Source organism: Triturus cristatus, chromosome 7 (assembly GCF_964204655.1).
Source record: "Triturus cristatus chromosome 7, aTriCri1.1, whole genome shotgun sequence".
In the NCBI taxonomy this organism is placed as follows: Eukaryota; Metazoa; Chordata; class Amphibia; order Caudata; family Salamandridae; genus Triturus; species Triturus cristatus.
Window position 1 is genome coordinate 1,135,357,594 of NC_140590.1, and position 21,755 is coordinate 1,135,379,348.

Below are 21,755 nucleotides of genomic sequence, written 5' to 3' on the forward strand. Positions count from 1 at the left end.
TTAATTACAGCCTCCGAGTACTATTTTTTCAAATAGCTTTTTCCTGGATCAGGTTGCAGGCAGGACACGCTCTCTCCTAACGCTTTTGAAAAAAATGTATAGCACGGGCACTGAACACATTTGCAATGCAATAGGTCTTGCATTTAAGAGTGTTTGTAAATTGCGATGCCTTATAATTATCTGTTTTAGAAACAACACATACATTTTCATTTACAATGCCAATCGCTCAAACTCTTGTAAATGCGAGACCTATTGCATTGCACATGCTTGTTTTATAATCTGCCATCAGTAGAGATCTGCAGAAGGCTCACTGATACCTACATTGCAGCAACAGCTTCCCTACTGTGCTGCTTTCTTTTTGGGGATCTTGCTACACACAGATCCAGCTGTCTGTTGGGAGGTAGACATGTATACTATACTCCATAGAGCCTATCCTTTCTCACGATTGGATGGCTTTTATGTCAATCTCAGTTGGCTAACTACTATTTGTTGCTTTTCTCCCTTTCTGTGTTTTAACTGCCCACACCATCTTTTTGGTTTCACCATCTGTAGATTATTGATCCTGAAAGACTAGTTCAAACAAGCACTGGCACTGTCAATCAGTTTTACTTGTATGTCAAGGCAAGCAAGACCGAATGGCATTGCCAATCCTTGTTATCTCCCTGTGTTCTAAGACATAACGAGGTAGGAGGGAGAGTGTTTTTGTACATGTTCCTAGGTGGCTTGAGAACCTTTTTAAAGGTCAACTGTGGCAATGTATACTTTTTGTTTTCATTAAACATTGGCAAGGGCCCAGAAGCTATCATAGTAATGCTTTACAAAAGCCGTGCCACAACAAAACAAGACTTGACAAAGCCAAAAGGCCTGCAGCCAACATATGTTTCAACTGACATTTTCACCTAATTATAACTTCCCATTAACCTTCATTTTTTCAGTGAATTTCTGAGGTATTTTTTTAATGCAAACTTTATATGGCTTGTATTATTATATGGCTTGCATCAATAGAGGCAACATGCATGTTATCTTTGGTGCAGAGTGTTTCGAAGTCTAAGAGCAACGCCCCCCCCCCCCCAAAAAAAAAAAAGAAAATGTATTTTTAGGTTAGATATCCTGTTCCAAATGTTTGTCCCAGATCTTCCCACATTAGTCTGTCGTCAGTTTCTTGCAGTGAGGACTCTGAGAAAGTACTTTCGTGAAATGGTGGAAATGGCTGAGGACAAGTATGCTAAACTGTGCACGCGAGCAAATGCACACTTCAGTGAGTCTGCAGAGCATGCGATTAGCTTCACTGGCTTGCTTTATCTGAGCAGTACGTGATTACACTCGTGCATATGCTCAGAAGAAATGGAAAGGGAAAAAGGCACTGATGCCTGGAAGTAATCATTTATACGAAGCACTACGAGCCATATGCGCACATCTACAAAATGGTGTGTTATTAATGCAAATTCATGCCAATTACATTTTTACATGGCTCAGATGAGAGCTTTAATCCAGCTGATTTTTTTGACATCCATTTCTTCAGAGGTTTAGCAATTTAAGGCTAAGATTTTTTGTAATTGTACTCACACCCCAAACGGATCACCCATTTGATGGTGAGTCATAACTGGATCGGCCAGAGGCGGCTCTTGCTGTGGATAACAAACAGATGCGTCATCAGGAGTGTGTAGAATAAAGGCTGTTTCAGATTGAAGTTTTAATGCTCCTGAAACGTAAAGTAAACCCCTCTTAGATTGCGGCGCAAGATACTTCTGGCCTCATTCGCAAAAGGAATTGTAAATATGCACTCATGGAAGAAGTGTTTCTCCAGGGTGCAAATTTACGATTTCCCCTGATACAGCTTGAAAAGCTTATGACTGAGTCCTAATCTACAACTAAACACTACTCAAAGGCAGCCTATTTAGAAATATATATTTTTTCTTTTTTTTCTCCATGAGAGAAACCTTTCCTCCAGCAGAGAACACCTCTGAGCGAGATCAAGCACGTCAATGGTGATTCCTCCCACCCTGGAAAGGAAGTTACTCCAGACATGTGCTGGAGTAAAACTCCAACCACATGCATAAGGGAAAGAGGGATTTGTGAATGCCCACTAACTCAGGAGTTTTTGTACAGTTGGTAAGTAATGAGAAAAACCGCACCTTTGTTCCACCCAATCGCTTGCATGGGATTACTACTTTGTAACTCTACACACTCATCTTGTAGAATTGTACAGCTGTAAAAGTATTTATGCAGGAGAGGTATCGTTTTGTGGAAAGCTGGCATGTGTATATAGGGGCGGAGTGGTTGATAGGGCAACCAGGCTGTGCTAATGGGCTGGTCTGTGTGGGCTCTTTTTTTTGTAGTTTGTGGGCCTGTTTTATGGTCAGGTGGGACAGTTTTTGCAGAGGTCACCCCTAAAGGGGTCATCGAGGTCCAGCGCCATAACAGCCGCCGTGAACCCATAAGGACCGGCTTGATCGGTTTTAGGTGGCCGCCCAGTGGCTTCTTCAAAGGGGGAGTAGGCCTCCGCTTCTCCACTCAAGACTGAAAGCGCGACAGATTTGGTGCGAAAGGAGTGAGCCAATGGGTGAGAAGGGGTTAGATCGCACCCCACAAAGGTGTCAAGGGGTTTTAAAAGGCGACCTGTCCCCCCCCAGATTGTTTCGAAGTCTAAAAGCAACACCCCCCCCCCAAAAAAAATGTATTTTTAGGTTAGATATCCTGTTCCGAATGTTTGTCCCAGATACTTCTCACATTAGACTGCCGTCAGTTTCTTGCAGTGAGGACTCTGACTGAGGAAGTACTTTCATGAAATGGTGGAAATGGCTGAGTGCAAGTATGGTATTTTTTTAACCCCCCAAGAGAAGGGGTTACATCGCATCCCACAAAGGTGTCATGGGGTTTTAAAAGGCGACCTGTCCCCCCCACCGTCCCCCCCCCCCCGGTCAGACCACATTGAAGAATATGGGGAACAGCAGGCTGGACTTCAAGAACTTTGATGCTTTAAGAACGTCGATGTTTGCACCGCTCTCCCAGTAACACCCTGCGGCACCAGGAAACACTTGAGGACCGCTGCACTCGGTGGCGACACAACTCTGCGCATTCTTGAAGAACTGGGGCACCACCTTAGCCGGGGGGCCTGCTAAGGTGAAGGACCGCTGTCTCAGTGGCCAGCAACCAACAACCTTGTCACCACCATGGCCTTGGGGACCATCACAGGCAGAGGACCACTTTCTCTGCAGCAACGATTAGCTAAGGCAGAGGACCACTGCACGTGCAGCGACGCATCTCTACACCAGTTTAAGGAGCCCTCGCTGCCTGAATCACCAACACGGCTTTAGAGAGCAGCAGCAGCGGAGGACCGCTGGGCAACCAGCGATGCGACTCTGCAGCCTGGGGTTCAATGCCCCCCTGACTAAGCAGCAGGATTGTGTCCTACCCTGTGGAGCCTAGGAAAGGTAGCAGTACCAAACGCATGAAGACGCTGCATTAAGGCTCTAATCCCCATAGAGGGGTGGGTTGGGATCCCACTGCTGCCAGCGAGATTTTACAAACGGGACCCAACAGGACATCTCCCGTGCTCTGCATCGAGAACCTGGAGCCCCAAACGCCATTGGGAGACCGCTGCATGTCGCAGGCAACCAAAGATGCGCCCAGTCGCTCGTAAGCGGGTACCCAGCCCCACCCACAAGAGTGAGGTGAGCTCCCTTAAAGGGGAACCAAGTAATTTCTTCACCCATCGGTGCATGCAAGTGTCATCAATTCTGTAAAGAGACAACTCAAGAAAAGCGGGCCCACAGAATCACCCCTTTTTAGTTTCACACTCCGGGGTCCTGGCAAATGTAGGAAGCACCAATGGCTTTCACAAGACTGGGCCAGCTGTAGCTCTGAGGCAAGGGCCTCAGCATTTGGTGTCACAGGCACCCCTGTTTTAATGCTAGTTAGCTTTATCCATCGTACCAGTGATCCCCGTTGTCACAGGGTGTCATGCTTTGCGAACTGGGGGGAATTACTGCAGCTCAGAGTCTAGGGCTTCTGTCTTTGTCTGGGGACAGCCCTTTCTAGGCAACGCGACTGAGACACTAGCGACCACCAACAGAGTCACTCTTGCCCTAGTGGTTAAGGTCTCAGACACCTTTGGTCGAAGTGCAGGTGTCAGCAGCATTACTGGGCACAGAGGGCCTCCATCACAGTGACCAGCCAGACGAGATTGAGGAGATGCTGAGCAAGATAAGGATGGCGGCGGGGAGGGATGGCAAGGAATGGCTGCAACGCAAGTTGGACGAAGAGCTTGAGTATGGTCCCAGCAATCAGCAAGGGGAGGGTTCATTGGCCGCTCGGGCTGACTCAGAGGACACAAACACCGAACCAGAGGTTGTGCCCAGACCAAGGAAGCACCAGAGGAATGAGGAAAAGACACCTAAAAAAGGGGTTCGCAGGAAAGGAAGTGGGTCGGCGGACTCGCTGCCTGCTGCCATCCCAGCTGGATCCAGCAACGAGGCCAAAGAGAAGAGATCCAATGGTGACCATACCAGTATAGTTGTTAAGAAATGTTTGTAATATTTCTCACCCTTGTTTTTCATTGGCAATGGCTCATCTCAGAATGAGGCTACCTCGGGGATGGAACAAGACCATGGGACCCCAGTGGAGGGGTGACAGTGGGGCATACAGATAGGCAGGGCAGTTTAGCATCACCCTTAGTGGCATGGGGCAGCACAGTGGCAAGCAGGGGACCCCCAGCTAGAATCCCTCCAATAGCAGGACAGGCGCCTGAGGCCTACACAAGACTCTCACTAGGGCATCCTTCAATGACAAATAAGGCAACTGGATTGGCAAGTCTGGTCCCTCTGGCAGCTAAGGAGAGAATCTGAAGGAAGGAGGTATTTATATCTTTACCCTGCTCGAAGCACAGTTAGGGGGCCTGGAAGTGACTCTGTGTGATAAAAAGGAGGCGGATGGATGGATGGGAAAGGAAGAGAGAGAGAAAATAAATGAAATTTGACAACTGATTAGATGCCTTCAGGGTAATGGCCTGCATCAGAGTGGAGCAGTGCCCCCCCCCCCTGCACTGCAGACCCATGGCTCTATGCAGCCAAGATACATGAGGCCCACAGACAGTTTACTAGGAACGCATGGTTGGAGTATGACAAGGGTTTCAGACTAAAGATGCAGGCACACCCAGAGATGGAGTGGAATGAGAAGGATGTATCTGGATACATCCATAAGATTAAGGTGGCCAAAGAAGTCAAGGCATGGGCAAGGAAGGGCATGCAGCCCTTTCGGACCACCCATTTCAAGACTAACCAGGACAGGTATAGGTTATCACACAAGCACAGTTCATACCACTGTGATAGTGATAGTCATAGCGATCTGCTGGAAAAATGACATGGATGAGTGCACATGGGGGCACCATGCAATTTAAGTATGTGTGTTCGACCTGCACGGGAGATCACTCAGCAACAGGGTACAGGCAGAACAAGCACCGCAGGGACAAGAGGGAAAAGAAAATGCAGCATTAGCATGGACAGGAACTCAAGTGGGGGGTCACGAGGAATGGGCAACGTTTCGGCTAGCCAGATCCTCCATTAACACTACCTACTCAGGAAGCTAGCCAATGAATACACCGACAAAAAAGATGCTATTTTGCTGGTGAAGGGTGAAGGGTTTTGAGGAAGGCTTTTATAATACCAGTAAAGGGCCCCATCTCTGGAGGTTAGGGGAGGAACTTGAAATAAGCAGGTGAACACCCCGAGGTGGTACATAAAAAAATATAAGGAAGAGAAGGATCTGTGGCAAATAGAGGGTCCACTATTGCCTCCTTTCCCAAAGGGTTTGATTATTTCACTTCTTGGGGTGGTTCCTAAAAAAGAGGAGGGCAGTACAGACTTATACATCACCTCTACTTCCCGGAGGGTGCATCTGTGAATCAAGGGATTGATCGAGACGCATGCTCAGTGGGGTACTCCAGTGATTTAGTGAAGGCAACAGGTAGGGGACCCCACATGGCAAAGGCGGACATTGAGTCCACGTTCTGCCTCCTCCTGGTGCACCCAGACAGTTTTCACCAGCTGGGTTTTCAATACAATGGGCAGACATACTTTGACAAGGCCATGCCGATGGTATGCTCAATATCCTGCTCAAATTTCAAGTGTTTTAGTGCATTTTTGGAATGGGCTTTGCAAAGGCAGCACCCATAGGGGGGCAAACTGCATTACTTAGATGACTTCTTGCTCGTAGGCTGAGCAGGGACTGATGAGTTTAAAGACACAAAGAGGGCTTTTCAGAATCTAGTCCAGGATTTGGAAGTTTCCCTGGTGGCAGAAAAGACTGTGGGCCCGCCAAAAGCTAGTGTTCCTGGGCGCTGAGCTTGATTCGGTAGCTGGCACATCCAGGCTGCAGGAAGCCAAGGTCACTGAAATTAGGGAGGAGATCAGGGCAATGTGCAGTAAAGAAAAGGCAACCCTGAGAGATTTGCAAAGAATTATTGACAAGCTTAACTTTGCGGCGAGCGTTATACCAGCAGGGCATGTCTTTGCAAAGTGCTTGATCAGACTGACCGCAGGCCTACGGGAGAAGCACCATCACGTTAGGCTGGGGTCAGGGGTCAGAAACGACTTAGCCAAGTGGGATTCCATCTTTACCTAGATTAATGGACTCCTTATATGGTGGGAATGTTGGGTCACGTCCAAGCAGATCATGTTCATGGATGCAGCGGCAGCCATGGTTTTGGGGCAATAGTGGGTAAGTAGTGTTGCACAGGACAGTGACTAAGCCTGGGCAAAGCACTACGCTACGCTCGCGTAGTTTGCGAAGTTCGCGCTACTTCGCACTACGCGAATTGCATGTAGCACAGTGCGAACGCGCGTAGCGTAGTGTTGCGTAGTGCTGCGGTAATTTTTTGCTTGCTCGCGGTCCTCAACGTCAAGTTGGCGACCGCGAGCAAGCAAAATGACATCCCGGCGAGACTTTTTCCTTGTTCGCGATCAGCAACATCAAGTTGGCGATCGCGAGCATGGAAAATAAACCTCCCGGCGAGATTCCCAACGCGAGGAGGTCAGGTTTCTCATTGCGAGTGGTCGCGTATGCTCGCGACCGCTCGTGATGAGAAACTACCAGTTCGCGTTGAGAAAGCTGCCGCTCGAGTAAAAATCTACTCGAGCAGCAGAAAACTACAGCTCGCACTGTGCAAGATGCCATTTTCAATGATTGCACAGTGCCGGTTGCTTGTCCGCACTGTGCAATCATTGAAAACGACATCTGGCACAGTGCGAACAAGGTACTACGCAGTTCGCGAAGTGCTACGCGTAGCTCGCGTAGTGCGAACTGCACTTTGCGTAGCTTCGCAAAGTGCTACTTCACGAACTACGCCCAGGGTTAACAGTGACCCAGGAGATGGCATGAGCTAGGCTTCACCGGAAATATCACCTTCCTCGAGCTATTCCCCATAGTGGTTGCCCTGATAGTGTGGAAAGAGAGACTGCTGGATATAAAGATCACACTGTGGTCTGACAGCATGGGAGCCATGCAGAGTATAAACAGGGGCATGGCCACCTGCCCGGATATACTGAGACTGATGAGATGCATGACTACGTTGCAGCTCGAGGGGAACCTTGACATTAGGACACTGCATGTCCCAGGGATACAGAACTCATTGGCATATTGCCTCTCTCATTCTCAGATAGGCAAGTTCAGAAGGCCAGCTCCGGACGCCCAGCAGAGAATGACGCCTTTTCCAGAGCAATTGTGGATCTGGCAGAGCAGACCTGTCCTTACTAATCAAACACTGTCAAAACGACAGAAGAGAGAAGGGCAGATAGGAAGCAGGAACAGGGACAAGGGTCGAGAAGGCGAGACAGAGAGTGACAGGTCAGAGGGAGGTAGAAAAAAGAGGGGTAGATGGAGATAGAAAGGAACATTAGGAGGGTAAAAGAGACAGTGAAGAGAGAGACAGAAAGATAAATAGAAAGGCCGAGAATAAAGATAGAGAGAGTAATGACTAACAAAAATATGAAATAAAAGGAAATAATGGAAATAGAGATTAGGAAAAAATGCAAGAGTGCTGACATTGAGGCTCAGTACCCAGAGTGCAGCCTCCACTGACAAACCATGCAGGAGTATGAACACTATTACAGAACATTCCACTGTATCTCTTAAGTACATTTTCTTTCATTGTTTTCATGTACTTTTCATCTGTGCTGTGGTAAGCATGTGCCGTGGAGAGGTTAAGCTTCTGCAGTCCTTCTTAGTCACATTTCGAAACTAATTTGACATGTAAATCCCTGTTTTCCATGATGGATGCATCATGCCAGCTGGCATCGACTTTGTTTTAACCATGGAACATTTCCAATAGCCACATTTATTAGGCCTTTTATAAAATATGTTTTTTAAAGTCATCCACATGAGGTAAGATCTCAAAAGGGTAGTATGGTATATGTTTTTAAATATTGTTAGTTGGGCAGGCCCTCAAAGGGTTAAACTCTCTATTCTGGGGAGGCGTGGTCAACCATAGAACAAGCCTGAGGGCTTCCTGGAAGAGACACAACATGGGAGGGATGGAGGAGAGACGCAGCGAGGTCAGGTAAGTGAATTGTAATTTCTTTTCAACTCCTGCCACCTTCCCGTGCCACCCCCATCCCCCCAACTTTCCCACCCCTGTACGTACCGGCAGCCACTGGAGGAGGTTGTCCGTGTCAGAGTTAGGCAGGGCATAGTTGAGGCCTTCTCTGCCTACTACACAAGTTTATATGCCCCGGCCTCAAAAACTATTGTATTGTATTGCAATTGCATTTATATAGCGTTTACTAAACCTGACGAGGCGTCAAAGCGCTTTTTTCGTCAAGTAGCACGCTACTCCAGAACCCATAAAGGATTAGTGGTGAATTAGTATAGTGAAATATGAAAGTAATTTGAGTGGTGGATATGTTAGTCAGTTATATGGATTGATAATGATAGCGAAGGGATAAAAGAGGCCCTTCATTGTCTGTTCCACCCACAACCCACCCTCCCCTTTCCACTAAGGAAGGAATCTGATGTGTTGCATACCTGCCCTGAAACACCAGGACCCAGTCACCAATAAATGGTCTCTCCACATTCCTGCTGTGTCCGTCAGATCCCAAAACTGCATTCTCACACACTTTGATCGAAGAGGTACAGGAATTTTGTCTGACCTCCTTATGCCACATTTCTTGCTGACCGAAAAAGATCTCCTGGATGAGGAACTCACTGAGGGTAAGATTTTGCAAGCTATTCGGGCCATGCTGGAGACCCTAATGGCCTGCCCATTGAACTCTACAAGCTTACAGCTACTAAAATTGCCCCTTCATTTTGCAAATGTTTAAAAAATGACGAGATGCTGTAAAACTGCCTGCAGAACAGAAATTAGATAATATAGTAGTAATCCACAAAGATGGTAAATCACCTGATGACTGTACTTCATACAGGCTGATTTCATTACTAAACGCAGATGTCAACATTTTAGCAAAACAAGTTTGACTCAGGTCATTCAGACACTGGTCCACCCGCACTAGTCTGGCTTCATGCTGGGTAGGAACACGGCACTTAACTCGAGGCAGTTTCATTGTGTTTTGGGGCAAGCCGCCAAAATCTGGGAAGATGCCTTAGTGGTGTCACTGGATGCGCGGATGGCCTTTGATAAAGTGGAATGGCCCTTCATGTACTCTCTTCTAGAAAAACAGGGATTCAGGCCACGATTCATTGCCTGGGCTCGGCTTTTCTATTCTGACCTACAGGCCCAAGTAATGGTGAATGGGGACACGTCAACAACTTTCCTGTTGCAGCGTGGCATGAGACAGGGCTGCCCACGTTCCTCATTAATCCTAGCCCTGGTATTGGAGCAGCAGGCGGTCTGGATAAGAGGGGATCCTTTAATCTTGTGTTTGAGATGGTTTGCAGACTGGGAGGACAGAAGTTTCCCATATGCAGATGACATTCTGCTATATGTAGCTGCCCCTAATACTACTCTGGACAGAATAATACACATATTCACGTTGTATATTGCTGATATTCGGCATACACTACAAACTGGAACAAGTCGCTGATATATGTCCTGCATGGGGCTGTGCTGCAACTACCCAGAGAGTGCACATCATGGGTGGTTACGGAGAGTTTTCACTATTTGGGGATTTTCATTACTAAGGACCCCAAATTCTTTTATGAACGCAATCTCGAGCCCCTACCCGCACGTCTGCAGAGCGATGTCCAACACTGGAGAGCCCTAGGGCTGTCTCTGCTGGGACAGGCAATGCTCTTTAAAATTATGGCCCTGCCCCACTTTTTCTATGTGCTTCAAAAAACCCCATACCAAGTCCCACCATCATACTTTCGAGCTGTGGACACTGTGACTGGAACGCTCCTATGGAAGGGGGGTTCTCCTAGAATAACCCTTCTGAAACTGACACAGGGCTGGTACAACGGCGGAATAGCGCTCCCAGCCCTCCAGAGGGTCTTCCGGGTGGCCAACTTACTGCCATCAATCATTTGGTACACCTTCCTGAGGATGAACTCGCTTATAGAATGAACAGGCAAAATATGCAACCTGGGGGCTATCTCTGTGCGAAATACGGGGGAGGCGCCCCAATTCGTTCCCCACCCCAACCTCAGTTACACTTTAAATATGGCACACAGCACAAACAGCACGGGGTTGGTGGGGTAAGATCACTCGTGCTACTCCACTGTGGGACATGGAGCAATTGGGCATATTAGCCTAACAGCAGGGCACCGACAAATGAGACGTAATAGGCCTGTCAAGAGTGGGGGACTTGTGAACACATGGTGAGATGATATCCTTTGCAGACCTACACAGAGACTACCAGTTAGCACACACAGAGGCATATCACTATCTACAGAATAGTCACACCCTACGCAAGGCACTGCCAAAGGGGGAAGAACTTCCCAAGTCCGCCCCGCTGGAAGACTGGATGTTTATATGGCGAGAAAAGTGATCTCAATAACCTACCACAAACTGTTATAAAACTCCCCGGAACTCTTGACTTGGTTCAAAGAAACCTGGGTGGGTGATATGGGGAGTTTGGAAGATGATAAATGGCAGGAGGCAATTGCATCCACAAGGGAGGTAGCTCTGCGCACACGATTTTGACTCGTACAACTAAACATTTTGCACAAGAATGGTAAAATTTGGCATGGCTGAGTCAGCGACGTGCCTCAGAGAGTTTGGCCAGGAAGGCTCATTTATCCATATGATATGGGGCGGCCTGGTGCTCTAGAATTATTGAGGGGTGGTGAGGGCCTGTCTTATGAATGTGTGCGGGGATGCAATGTCAATGTCAGCTAAGTGGTGCCTGTTAAATATTTGGTAAGAAATAGACCTGAACAGCAAGGATTGACTCTCGGTGACTCTGGTCTTTATAGTGGCCTATAGTAAGATAGCCAGGATGTGGAGGGCTGTGTCCATTCCGTCCTTGGAGGAGTGGAAAATGGACATGGATTTGGGTATGCACACAGAAAAGAGGTATACGAAAGCAGAGGCTCCCCAAATGAATGGACCAAAATTTTAGGAAAAAAAAATAAATATAGGGGAATGTTATGTACACCTATTGACTGAGTAAATCCTATTGAGCTGTGTTAAAAGAACATGTATCATGTGGCTGACAAATGCTAGATTGTGGGAGAGGACGGGATATAGCGAGAGTCTGAAAGCATGTGGTAATTAGTCAGGGTTGTACTGTGAATCGGTACTATGTACTACACTACTTGCTGTCAAAGCATTGTTGTTTTCATTCTTTGAAATAAAAAATGCATTTAAAAAAAAAAAAAAATCTCCATTCCTGGACAAAGATTGCAAAATTTTCTTTCCGTAAATTACACAAAAAGCCCACAAAAGTACAGAAATTATGTGTTTTTCTGCAGAATTCTGGTCTACCATTACACACCATTGTTTTTAGCATGAACTGCATCCTTGATGCCCATTTTGTTCAATAGTACAAACCCCCACATGATGCTAACAACGGCTGCTCGTGTACTTTTTGTTGTTACGGTCCTCCCATGATAGGATTTCCACCAGAACAAAATCTCAATCGCGCAACGTGGAATAATGGCATAACCTCGGGCAGTTCACATAAGAAGCATAAGGCAAAATGCTCAAAATGGGAAACAGTTGGAACACCGCTGCTCAGCCATGCGTGTTCTGACTACGCAAGCGCTACCACGCTTGCCTTAACCACATATATGCGTGGTTAAGGCAGTGTGCGGTCTAGTTGCTGGCTGCTGCTTGGTGGACCTTGGAAGGAGGAAGACCTCAGATGAGGAAGCGAAGGACACAGTGAGGTAAGTGGGGCTGGGGCCGGGGTTTGGCAGGGTAGTTTGTATGGGTTGGGGTAGTTTTTAGGGTTGGGGGGTCAGGGTAGTTCTTAGGGTTGGGGTGTCATGGTAGTTTTCAGGGCCGGGGGTCAGGGTAGTTTACAAGCCTGGGGGGGTGATCAGGGTAGTTTTCAGGGCTGGGTGGTTTGGGTTAATTTTCACGGCTAGGTGGGTCGGAGTCGTTTTCAGGGCTGGGAGGTCGGGGTAGTTTTAAGGGCATGGAAGTGTCGGGGTGTTTTTTTAATTAGGGGTTCGAGTGTTAAGTCTAAGGGCAGTGGGGAGGTGTGGGTAGTTTAGGGACGGCGGTTCAGGTAGTTTATGTAAAGGGACAAGTTTTAGGCCTAAGGACAGAGGGAGGGGAATGAGTAGTCGAGTAGCTTTTAGGGCTTAGGGGCAGTCAGGGTAGTTTTTAGGGCTAAGGAGGGGTCGGTCGTTTTTCAATTTAGGGGTTAGGGTTTTAGGCCTAAGGGCAATGGAAGGTGCTAGGGTAGTTTTAGGGACAGCCTGGGGGTGGGACAGGGTTGGGGTAAGGTTTTGGGACTCAGGATGGGGGGTAGGTTAGGGGTATAGAGCTTAAAGTGGGGGGAGGAGGGGTTTGGAATAGTGGCAAACTTAGCCACGCATAGCCATTTACCATTCATGCCTTTACCTTGACATTGTGTGGTAAAGGAATGCGTGGTTAAGGCGCATTCATGGTTTGAGCTTCATGGTAGAGGCAAGCTTGTTTTAGCCACGCGTGCCTCCATCATACAACCGCTCAAAATGGCACGAGATTATGCTGTGTAATTAAAATGTTGCCTGGGCCTAATTATCTTCCCCCTAGTCTTCAAGGAGACCCACCCTCTCCTAAGCTGTTTTACAAAACAAAGCACCTCCCCGCAGTACCATCATCATATAAGATTCAAAGAGGGCAATTCTCAAAAATTTGTGAATCTGCACCTGTAAAGTACTCACATGAATGAATGCATATTTACTACTTTCACCATTACAAGATTCACATGGGGCAATTCACGTAAAATTAGTAAAGCTGCAACAGTAAATGTACTCCTGTGAATTGGTGGAGATTTACTACATATTGGAATTCACAAACCTTTCTAGTACTACTGTTGGGGAGCTGCACAAGGCGCAGGTCTCCAGACATACTCCTGGGAATGTCACAAAACATACTCCCAGGGCTCTTTTTTCTCTAATGCATTATAATAAATAGCGTAGGTTTCAGAATTGGTGACATTGCTCCCGATGTGAAAATGTACATTTATTTTTTATTGTACATCTCCTCCAAGTTTGGAGGTGATCCATTCTTCTTCCCATCATGGAAGATAAATCATTATGTACCTTTGAATGTGTAAATCTCTGACCATTTCCAGTCTGGGAAAGGGCTGGATCGAAGTTTGTGAAGCGTTTACGACCAAAAATGTTTTATGAAGTATCCCCACACAATACATGGACTAATTTTAGCATTGAAGAAGCTAGTCCTTGGGAAATGTCTGTGCTGCTATGGTGGACATAAAAGAAGAATTATAAAACAGTCCTTCTACTATAGCCAAAGTATCATTTAATTTAATTTAATTTTGTTGATTTTATTTAGAATGTTTACTGGTCAAACAAATTAAAAGTAATGCATGCATTTCAAAAGAACTAAACGAATGCAACAAAATTCAACGAGTGAACAGAAAACAATTACATTAAAAAGAGAGGAAAGGATGTAGAGTGGAAGCAAAGTGTTAAGGGAGATTAAACAAATTCCAGTGTTAGGAGTGAAAAGTGAGAATGACCAAAATCAGAACTCCAGAATAAGCTAGGGCGAGTGAGCAGATGTAAGAAGACATTTTCTGGTTTAACAAAGAGAGTCACTTTAACAGTGCAAAAAAGACATGGAGGGGCTAGATCGTGAACACATTTGAAAGTGGTCCTAAGGAAACAAAGAAAAAACTGACAAAGTGAATAACTTTGTGTGCTCGTCGTTATTCCCTATGCAGATTGTTATTTTACATTGTGTCAGGCCAGTTTGATCTATGACTTGCGACCCACCACATTGGACGTATAACTTTTAACTTTTTTGAATATTTGCTTTAGATAACGACACTTATTAGCATGTCTTTTGCATTAACTCACTCATATATACGTGGTGCTCAAGTGAATACTCCGGCGATGCTCAACGTTGCTATCTTCATGGTAGGATCTATGAGACCTATCTAGGGGGTCCTGTATAACACTGTACTTGTATATTTTCTCACTCTATATTATTACATCGCATGTGATAATGAGAGCAGTTTCTCATGCATCCCAGTGAGCACTGCTACAAACTGGGACTGGGGCTCTGTCTCATCTCCTAGGGAGGATCATCTCCAAGGACACATAGCGTGCATGTGGGGATGACACGGAGGCCTTTTATTCTCTGGGAGGGAGCAGCAGCGAATGCCAAACCAAAAGGTACTCTGGCAAAATGGAAGCAACCAAATGGTGTTATGAACATTGTGTATTTTTTGCTATCAGCATGTAATGGTACTTGGAGGTATGCTGACTTTAAATCAATTGTGGAGAACCAACACATGCCTTTAGTGACTGTAAACATATCTATTATTAATCGATTCTTGGTATAGCGCATGGCTACCCTTAGGCATCCCAGCGCTGGTTTACGGCCAATCACATTCCTATTTTACTGCAATTTCTGGAAAAGCCACGTCTTTAGTTGTTTCCTGAAAGAGAGGTAGGGAAGCTTTATATGATCAATGGGCTGCGTCTGCTAGGCCTTTTGTTCAGGTATGTGGCTCATGTGTGCCATGTGCCATATTAGCAGACTATTAGCTATTACATATCAGGACTAGGTCATGCAGGGGAAATACCCAGACTAATATAACTCATTTTTCATTCTGTATTCTTTATTTGTGTTCACTGTTGTCAATATACAAAAGTGGTTTTCACTGCCCTTTTGCTGCATACATTCTGTAATAGATGGCATACAATGAACACCTTTAGTATGCAGGCACGAATGCTTCTGTGTGTGCTATCCTGGGGAGTCAGCTGATGGTAGAGTGCATATGCCTGATGGGTTTTGGGAGGACAAACTGCCCCAGCATGGGCCCTGCTTCAGATGGAAGATTACATGGGCATTTGCCCATGTTCTCTGCTCAACACAGCTGGTAGATATACTTTCACCATTTGGGGCCCCAGAGGAATCTAGGGGATTTGTCTAAAACCTTTGACTCACAACAATATGATTGTGAAATGGAAGTAATCTAGCAGGGGAGAAAGAAATGGGGGCGAATTGAAGGAGACAAAGTAGTCCTTGAATTGAAAAACTAAAAAATCAGTAGAAAGAGCACAGAGCAGTTCCTTCCAACCTGTTCATGTTGGTGGCACACTTTTTAGACATGTATCATTTAGAGACATGGTAATTGAGTTTTACTAGCAAAATATATGATTTTTAAAATAATAACATACATACATTTCCAAGACTGCTGTCATTTAGGAGTAACAATATGTAAATAGGTGCAAGAATTAAAACCATTCGAATTTAACCAGCAACACTTACTATTTTAATGAGATGTATGAGGTTGATAGCGAGCATGCGGAGCTGCAGGACCCATGTCACTGGTGATGCTGCTGTCGCCTCTGCCCTGTGTAAGCTTGAAAAGGTTTACGCCGGGCAGCAGCAGCGAGTGCTGCAGGAACCACAAGCATGTGGAGCTGCATCACTGGTAATGCTGTTGTCGGCCTTCCCTGCGTAAGCTTGAAAGGGTCTGCGGGAGTCGGAGTCTGCAGGGGGCAGTAGCAGCGAGAGCCGCCGCAGTCTTTAGTCACCGCCAGAGGTTTTACGTATCTGTGGGAGGGCTGCAGCAGTGAGCACTGGATGGCCACTGGCATTGGTGCTGCCGGCCTCCCCATGCCCTAGATTGAACAGGACTGCTGGGGGTGGTGCAAAAAAACGCTGCACTGCAGGAATCACCAGCAGTCTACCCACCGCCCCTGCCGCTGCTGGATGTTTCAACGGGTCTGCAGGAGGGTGGCAGTGAGCAGCAGTGATACGTCGACTCCAATCGTGGCTCACTGCCCGCCACAGGAGACTCCTCCTCTTCTGCAGGAACAGGTAATGCGTCAGTAGCATGCGCAGTACCATCCTGCATGATACCTAGAAAGTTTTGCCTAGACTGCGTCGTGCGACACACGTACAGACGGCAGCCAACACACTAACGTGTGTCGACACACTGTTTGGAAAGCAATGGCAAAGAGAGTGGGCAGGGTGACCAATATTCAGTGAGAAGCAGAAAGATGAGAGAACATAAAAGTCAAGATAGGAAATGTATGTAAGAATCTGCAGCTTGGATAGTGTGAATAGGGCAGATTTTGAGGATGTTGTAGAGTTGAATATGGCATGAGGAGTATATGTCGAAGAGGTGTTTAGAAAAGATAAGACTCAAAGAAAATATCAAGATCACTGGCTGTTGATTCCAGTAAAAGATTCAGTATGAAATGATGTAGAAGTAGGAGGAAGATAAGTAGAGGAGAATGCCGGGAACATGTGTATTTTAGTTTAGTTGGGTAAAGATGAAGGGATTGAGAGAATATTCAAACTTAACCAAAGACATTATAAAGGGTGAGTCAAAGAAGGAGACAGAAAGAAAGCTCTGAATAGACGTAAGAGGCAAGTCCAAGGGAAGTGAAAAATAGAGAACAAATAGAAATGATATAAATATACAAGTGGAAAGGCCCCTGGCCAGGAATGCTGCAATGAGGCAGGAGAGTATCAGAATTTTTCTTAACTCAAGACATAGCAAGGAAGTATTTAAGAGGTCAAGAAAAGTCTTAGAATGCCATTTAAGAGACATTTAGGAATGAGTGGGAAGTAATTAGAACAGAGTGGTCAAAATTATAAAAAGCTGCCAAAGCATGAGGAATAATAGGACGCGACAACGTGTTGTGTAGGGCAGAGGTTAGAAAATTGGTGACTAAATAAAGGTTAAATAGAGCGAGAAGCATGAAAATGAGACATGAATAAGTGAAGAAGGGACAGAGTTAATGTCTAAGTAAGAGAATAGTTGGTTGATGGATGGTTCACTTGAAGAGTTTAGAGACAAAAAGGACGACAAACAGAACAATAGTTTGAGTGTGAAGGATAGATCAAGAGAGAGCTTATTTACAAGGCAGTGACTTGTGGCATAGCTAACTGAATGAGGTAGAGAAGATAGAAGAGACAAGAAATTCAAATAGGAGAGCATAATTGCCCAAATTACTATATAAACTTGAGAAAAACTCTTATAGATTGAGAATACTTTTATTTGCAGATAGAAACAGCTGTAAAACCCCTCCTTTAGTATGGCAGTTCCATGCATAAAAACTGGCCAATTTGCAGAAAGGTATATATGACATGGCAATAGCCATCCCAGATATCAAGATATTCCCGGGCCTCTATGGGCCTCTGCCTACCTTCAGGAACATCCCTCACTACAGTTCTAAACTCAATGGTGGTGAAGTTCTATATAAACGCTTCCATGGTAGGGGTGCATGGTATGGGAGTCTACCAACAAGGGCTGTAATACAGAGAGTTGGATGTGGTATACCATGGAAAAACAGAAAATCAATCAAATAATCAAAGTTAAGGTGAAGAGATGGTTAGCTTCGTTATAGGAACTTAGCATAAAGTGAAAGAACCTCTCAAAAACACTTAAAATCAGTCAATGTAGTTATGGTTGCAGATTTAAAACGAGAAATTACTGAACATCCCCAGTTATCGTTAGCTCTGCAAACTGTTACTCACACAAGAGCCATGCAAGCCATATCTTGCACATCAAATGCAATGCTGTTAATCTCACACAATTTACACATAAAGGTAACAACACCTATAAGCAAGTAATTGAACAACAAGACATACTCACACTAATTCATGATACTATATTTACAGTTGTCTCACTGATAGTGTTAATGCTAAAGTGATACATGATGTCATCTGTAGCACTATTATGGTATCTATAATTGCATGTTTCACATCAAGAATGAGCCCATTGATATTGTGTGTGTTGTGCAAGTTATGGTTCACGTGACTGTTCTGCAAGGTATATGCACGGCGATCAACTGTACGGAGCAGGGGTTGGCTGTAGAGACTGCCTTTGCCGAGCATTGTTGCATTGAAAAGTACTTTTTTTTCTACCACTGTATTTGTGTATCTGTGGTACCACATCTGGATCCACAAATCCTACAACAAATAATTATTTTGAAGGGGAGCCGCGTCTGACCCACTGGGAACCCAAAATCTTCCCTGGCATGAGGCAATGCTTCCTAAACCATCTTAAACCCTCACTGTCCGTTTTTTTATGGAACACAAGCTTTGTTGCCTGCCATTCTGAAGCGGCTCCCGAACACAAAAACTTGTTGATCCCAGCCAATAAGATTGCTCAAATGCTCCAAGAATCCACGGATACCACCCTGGATGAAGGAAAAAATTATCATCAGAGGATTCAAGAAAGCTGATTCACGAATTAACAGTCCAAGTACACAATTATCAACTCTTCAAAGTGTGCCAAGCACTATTTCTAATGCAGATATCACAGAAACTACTAAATAAATTTACACTAAACCAAGAATTGGCACTACTCTGAGTAAACTTCTCATTTCTTATTTCATGGAATTATGTTCAGCATTTTCACATATACTTGAGAGCATTGTTTCCCATGTAAATTAAAATGCAAATGGCTAATCGGTGTCTGTCTTTGTAGCCCTCATCATATGATGCAGTACTTTGGTGTATTTCCTGAAATATTGATTTCCAACAAGCTACACCAACCTTTTGGGTGAAGAGACTCTCAATGTCCCAGGCTCCAGCAGCAGGTGCGAAGTGAAAAAAACACCCATCAAAGGCCCTCGTCAGAAAACTGCTATCATGCTTGGCTTAAAGTTCTTCTTATCCAGAGAGGTAGCACAACCTTCTGCTCCTTAAAGTGGTAGCCATACACTAGATCTAGAGTTATTTCCAGGATTACCAATGGTGTCATGGAAGCAAGCCCTTGTTGACGCGTCCCTTTGCCTGCCACTCCTTCTGTCACTGCCGCATGCTGTGGGGTCAACACTGTGTCATGTCTCCGGGGGGAACCTAAGACTTGTACTTGTGACTTTTTAAAGAAATTCTGTCCGCCCAATCAAGGCGCATATAATCATGTCATGATCTGCCTTAAATTTGTATCAATGCCTGGCATCATTAGTATTTCAAGACAACAAGGCACCAGTGGAGATCTAGCAAGTGTATGTAGCCTTAAGCAGACCTAAAAAAACAGCAAAGGCACTCATTGGATAATTAAACTCTTGCACATTTATATGATCCATACAGGTCGAGGCAAATTGTACTCCGAATGCTATGAGCAAAAAATAATACATTTTCACATATTACTACTCAGTTTAAGACTCTGATCCCACTAGCACACAGAAGCTGACATGTGATGACCATTCCTGTTTATGCCCACTCATGAAGCACCTTCTATTGCTCTTTCTCTGGAGCCTTGTGTTATATCCTGTGGGTATCTTGGGTGACAGAACGTGATGCATTGACTTTCTTCAGGGAATGGTGAGTGAAGTATTCTGGGTGAAAATGTTACAGGAGAGAAATGTTGGTGGTTTGCTGGCAGGCACCTCTCTCCTTGTTGCTGTTTAACTAAATGAAATAAAGAAACTTATAACTACTCACTCATGCCTCACTCGAGTAGTTTTTTTCACTGGCGAGAATGATGGGATCAGGAACGCTGATTGGCAAGGAGGAGAGCGTCCATTTTTGTGGCTAGAAGCCGCTGAGTTGGTGAATTGGTGAACAGCTGCAGCTAGGATTTCTGGATGAAGTTAAGCTGCATTTGAGGCACAGGAAAAGAACTTGTGGAGGAGGCCAGGACTGTGAACCACAAGTAATTTTTGTGTCAGGTATGGGTGTGTGCAGAGGCAGCCATATTTTCTTAATGAGTAGTCTTCAGCTGCCATGTGCACACACTGATGCTAGCCGCGTGACGCGTCACTTGAGACACGGCAGTGGCCACGCTGTGCTTAGCAATGGTTACTCTGTAAACATTGCATCCATGCACTTCCAAAATGGTGTGGATGGGTTGCACGATGCAGCACATTGTCTTCAGTTTCCTAGCAACTCATTTCTGGTAGCGGGCTTTACGCTACACACTTGTGCTGGAAAAAAAAAAGAAGAAACCTATTCATTGGTTAAATCTTTAAGTGTAAGTAATTCTGTTTCTTTGGCCAGTGTATCTGTAATCTGTGTTTTTGGCCATGGAAGGGATGATTTCTCCAATATCATTTTTAAACTCACCAGGAGAGCCCATCACAGGATGGAAGGATTGGAAAGAAGGTTTCATGCATGTGTGGAAGCAGTAAGGGGAGACATTTTCACAGATTTTCACAAATTGGCTCTGCTCAAGCATTGTTTGAGGGCTTGATGCATATTAAAACATCTTCCACCTTTGCCTGAGAAGGACGATGAAAAATCGGACTGGGATGACTATAATAAAAGCATTAATGAAACTGGATCAGAAATACAAGAACAATGTTTAAATACAGAGAATTTAACACTACAGAAAGCAATAGACAGCGAAAACGGGAGGAAAATACTGACAAATGTTTGAAGGTGATGGCGGCTAGTGACTCAAGAAGAGTGGAAAATGTACAAGGGGTCATTTGCAAAATGTCTGTGGAAAGGAAAGAAACATCAGTTTCTTCAAGGAAAAACTGTTTTCTAAATTAGAAAAATATCTGCTGTTACAAATGTGGTCTAAGTGGGTACATTGCTACAGATTCTTGTTGTCCAGCTAATGGTCAAATGTGGGGGAAATGCAAAATGAAGGGGCATTTTGCCAGGATTTGTGAAGGGAAGGAGGGAAACGTGGGCAATTTGCCAAGCTCTAAGGGGGTCTGTCAACATTTTAAGTGAAGAAAAATCAGAGAATGTGCCTGAAGAATTTTTGTTACAAGGTTGTGATATTGATGGTTCCAAGGATAGCGATCACCCTGTCTGTACCATCAAGATTGATGGAGTTGAACTGCAAGTGATGGCAGATTCTGGTGCGTGCTATACATTAATTGGGGAGGAGTATCTTGATAATTTTCCCAAATGAATGTTGAGTTTCCCCGACATTAAGTTGGTGACTTATGGTAACAAGCCAATTGATTTGGTGGTATATTTTGAGTGTACTCTGGAATTTCAGAGTGTCAAAAGAAAAATTCCAAGGTGCACATTGCCAAAGATAGATCATGTCTGCTGGGATGGCCACAGCAGAGGGATTTATTAATAAAGTTGGATCCTAATCACCCAGACCAGGTTGTGGGAGCACGGGCTATCATGAACGAAGTAGATAGTAGGATGTGACAAGAGAAATTTCCAAACATTTTTTTAAATGAGTTGTGTTTGCTCAAGGGGTTTGTGCACAAAATTGTATTGAAGGAAGGTGCATCTCCCAAGG